This window comes from Hydra vulgaris, chromosome 03 (assembly GCF_038396675.1).
Source record: "Hydra vulgaris chromosome 03, alternate assembly HydraT2T_AEP".
NCBI classification, from domain to species: Eukaryota; Metazoa; Cnidaria; class Hydrozoa; order Anthoathecata; family Hydridae; genus Hydra; species Hydra vulgaris.
The window spans coordinates 47,137,501-47,142,500 of record NC_088922.1 but is presented as its reverse complement, the minus strand read 5'-3'; the positions used below and the strand labels follow the sequence as shown (position 1 = coordinate 47,142,500).

Sequence of the window (5,000 nt, the reverse complement as noted above, 5' to 3'; positions counted from 1 at the left end):
TTGCAAACTAAGCCACATTTCATTTTATTTTATAATATTGGTTTATTTTATGGTTTAGTTTAGTTCGAGACTTTATCGAGAGTGTTGTGATTACTGAAATAAAATTACAATAGTTTATCTATTTTGCTTGACTAGTAATATTAATTACAGTATTTTAAGAAAGTGATATAATTGCGAGTTTTAACGAAACTAATTTTGTTTGGAAATATAGGTGACAACAAAATATATTTTCATTCACACACTGTATTAAAGAAATTTTAAAATGGCTGCAGTCGCAAAGTCAACTTGCAGTTCTACAGCAAAATGGTTAATTGGTCAACCAATATCAATGCTTTCCCATCTTAAGCTTCCAACGATTTTGGAAGTATTAAAATGTTTTTTCTTTCACCATGAGGTGAAAGGATTAAGTATACATGAAAGTTCGATAGCAGTTATCAAATCAACTTGTGAAATTTGTGAAAAAGCTAAAATTCCTACAATTCGAAAGGATAATGCAGTTACAAGGCTTGAAAAATTTCATAAAGAATATACGGATCTATTAAAAGACAGAAATAATAAATCAGTTGTTGCTAGATGCAAAGTAACAGACTTTGAAAAGAGAATTATGAAACTTTTTGATATTACGCCAACTAATGTTTTTGATTTAATAAAAATTGCTGAAGATCACGATTTCCTCATAGATCAACGAGATGATAGAAACATGGTCTTGGGTTCCATTGATAAAGATGATGCAGAGAAAGAAGAAAATAAAGTTTGCAGAGAGATAAGTTTGGATAAACGTTTGCAAAAAAAAGCGTTAAGGAAACAATGCTCTGAAGAAGTAGTTGTTCTTGAGAATTCAACTTCGCCTTCAAGTTCTGCTAGTAGCGATCATGATGATATCGTAGTTTTGAAAGGAAAAGATGATGTTGCAGAAAGCTCCGGTCTGAAAAGGAAGCGTTTTATAAAAAAAATTATTACCCCTAAAGTTGTCGATTCGTTAGATAGAGGAAAAGTAAGCAATCGTGTGGCAATGCGAACTATAGCAGCTACAATGCAAAGTTTAGGAGCTCCCATTGAAGAGTTCTCTATATCTGTTACTACTTTTCATAGGGTAAGAACTGATAATCGTGAAACTCATTACAATGAAATGAAAGAAAATTTCAAATCGGATGTAACTCTCGTAGTTCATTGGGATGGAAAAATGATGGCAGACATCGATGGAAGTGGAAATGTTGAGCGTTTTTCAGTTTTAATAACAGGGCGTGGTGTTGATAAACTTCTGGGAGTGCCAAAACTTCCTGATTTAAAAGGAGAAACCATTGCTACTGCAGTTGTAGCCTCCCTCCATGAATGGGATGCTTCGAATCTTATTAATAATCTCTGTGGCATGTCGTTTGATACCGCAGCTAGTAATACAGGATCTGAGAAAGGTGCTTGTAATTTACTTGAAGAAAAATTAGGAAAAGAATTATTGAATTTAGCTTGTCGTCATCACATTACTGAAATTTTTGCAGGATCTGTGTTTAAAATTTATTTTCCGACAACGTCCTGACCATATGTTGCTATTTTCAAACGATTTAAACAAGCCTGGAAGAATATCAAGAAAGATGATTTTAGCCCAACAGTGCAAGATGAAGAAGCTGAAAGATATCTTTCAAACGTCTCGATTGAAAAAAAATCGTCTATAATTAATTTCTTAAAAAAATGTTTGCAAGACTCACAACCACGAGATGATTATAAAGAACTTCTTGAATTATGTCTAATATATTTAGGAGAGCAACCTCCTAGTAGAATAAGATTTAAAGCACCTGGAGCCTTCCATCATGCTCGGTGGATGGCAAAACTTATTTATTCAATTAAAATATGGTTATTTATAGATCAGTTTAGAATTGTGCAACATGAATTAAACGCAGTAAGAGATATTAGCATGTTTGCTGCGTTAATATATGTTCGACAGTGGTTTACTGCACCACTCAGTGCCTCGGTCCCATTTAATGATTTAGATTTTCTAAAAAATATTGAGGAATATCGTGAAATGAATGAAAATATAGCGACCGCTGCAACCAAGGCAATGAAGCGGCATCTATGGTATTTAAGTGAAGAACTTATATCTTTGGGCTTTTTTAGTGATGATGTAGAGATTGAAGTTAAAAGAAAAATAATAACTGTCCTTCAGCGTCAATGCGTAGACAATAGTAGGCCATCAAAGAAATTATCAGATTTTACAAATGTAATGAGTAAATCCCTTGAGGACTTTGTAACGTCTAAATCACTTTCATTTTTTAATTTCTTAAATATTGACATTTCCTTTCTTGGAGAAGATCCTTCAAACTGGAAAAACAATGAGTCGTATGCCGACTCTAAAGAAGTAGTGAAGTCTCTTAAAGTTGTTAATGTTTGCGCCGAAAGAGGGGTGAAGTTAGTACAAGACTTTAATGCTGTCTTAACACAAGAAGAAGAGCAGCAAAAGTATGTGCTAAATTTAGTTGCAGAAAACAGGGCTGTCTTACCAGATGCAAAAAAATCAACATTGAGTGCTAAACAAACCAGGCGACAATGAGCAGCTGTTGTTGTTTAATGTTGTTTAATGTTGTTTAATAAAAATTATTATGTGTAATAAAGGCTTTATTTTCGTTTTTATTTTATTAAAATCGAACGGTAAATAACCAAAATGTGTACAGAAAACGAAGATCAATATTTTACTGAACTTTTGAAAATTCCAATTTTCAGAGGATATGAAGCACAAGCAACGAAATATTACCCGATTTGGCTGATTTTTTTGGTACAATGTTTTCTTTCATAATCGAACACATTTAGACCTTAGGAATAACAAAAAGTAAAAAAAAGTTTTTTTTGGATCACCCTAATATATATATATATATATATATATATATATATATATATATATATATATATATATATATATGTTAATATATACATATATGTGTATATATAATATACACATATATGTATATATAAATATATAATAATAATATATTTATATATTTTTATATACATATATGTATATATATATATATATATATATAAATATATATATATATATATATATATAAATAAATATATATTTATATACATATATATACATGTATATATTTATATATATATATATATATATTTATATATATATTTATATATTTATATATATACAGTGCCTGCCTTAGGGGAGTACGAGGTTATATATATATAAATATATATATATATATATATATATATATATATATATATATATATATATATATATATATATATATACATATATATATATATATATATATATATATATATATATATATATATATATATATATATATATATATATATATATGTATGTATAAATGAATATATATATATATATATATATATATATAAATATGTATATATACGTTTATATACATATACATATATATTTAAATATATGTATATATATACATATATATATATATATATATATATATATATATAATTATATGTATATGTATATACGAAATATGATTATATGTATATGTACGAAATTTAATTATATGTATAAGTATATACGAAAGACAACTCGATCTCCATCCAAGACAAGAAAGAAACAGGCTTAATGCAAATCTTGAAACAAACTTTACATTTCGATATAATATCCGAGGTAACCAATTGCAAAAGTTTAAGAAAAATTAAAACTGTACTTAAAGCACCTTTATCACCTGAAAGGATAACAGAACTAAATTGTATATATCTGAATGGTACCTCACTCGAAAATAAATTAGGTGAATTAAAGGTTGTAACTAGTTTGTATTATCCCAAAATTGTTGGAGTAAGCAAAACATGGTTCAAAAACAACTGAATTGTAATTATCCGTGGGTACAATATATACAAATATGAAAGAACTGGTGATCGTAGAGCGACGGTGTATGCTTATATATAAAAAATTCAATAGATTCATACGAACTGGTTGACAATGATTTTAGTATTAGCAAAATAGAACAAGTTTGGGCAGTAGTTTATTTTGGCCAAGATAAATACTTAGTTGGTTGTGTATACAGACCAAACTATTTTTTTGATATGGTAGACTTTGACAATATTTTTAAAATAGCAAGAAGATATTTTGATGTTCATGCCTTTAAAGATGTACTAATTATGGGTGATTTCATTTTCCCAGCAATGAAATGGTCAAATGGTAGTATAGCGTCGATTTCAAATGACAGTGGCATAGAACATAAATTCTATAAAACTTTAATAAATTTTTTTGATACATTCCTCTATCAACATAAAAACATACCAAATTTTCAATTGGCTAATGGCTCAACCTCAAATGTTCCAGATTTAATATTCACAACAGAATCTGGCAGTGTATATGCTGTTGATCCAAGTTTTGTGCTTGGTGACATTAACAAAGGTCATCATATTATTTACTTTAAATTCGTCTTGAAAAATAATGTTAGCAGATTAGCTTGTAGTAACTTTAAGTTTTTGTATAGCAAAGCTAAATTTGATAAAATTTCTGATTTTATGTCCAATATTGATGGGGTGAAGTTGTACAAAAACAAGACAGTGCAAGACATGTACAATGAATTAATTTACTATACCACTAAAGCATGCAGTTTGTTTGTTCCAACAATAGACATTTCACAAATCAAAAGCTTAGCAACTCCTTGGATTAATAACGAAATCAAGCAGTTAATAAGAAGAAAAAGAAATTTAAGATACATAAATTGTGCTCACAGATAGAATTATGTTAAACTGACCAAAGAATATAAACAGTTATACAAATTAGTTAAAACAGAAATATACAATGCTCGACTTTTATTTGAAAAGAATCTGGTGTTAACCTCTAAACTTAATCTGTTATATAAACTGTTATATAAGTATTGAAACAGTACAAGTTCAATAAAAGACTCAATAAAGGTCATGAGAATGCCTGATGGCGATTTATCCTATGAACAAAATAAAATTGTTAACTGCCTAATTAAGCATTTTTAGGATGCCTTTACTATTGAAGAAAAAAGAAATCTTCC

General features: G+C 28.4%; 1 protein-coding gene across 18 annotated transcripts in view; it reads left to right on the top strand.

The window, feature by feature from the left end:
- The window catches only part of LOC136078211 (transient receptor potential cation channel subfamily A member 1-like), a 200,470-nt gene that overhangs the window by 16,148 nt on the left and 179,322 nt on the right, over window positions 1-5,000 (top strand). The window lies entirely within an intron of this gene.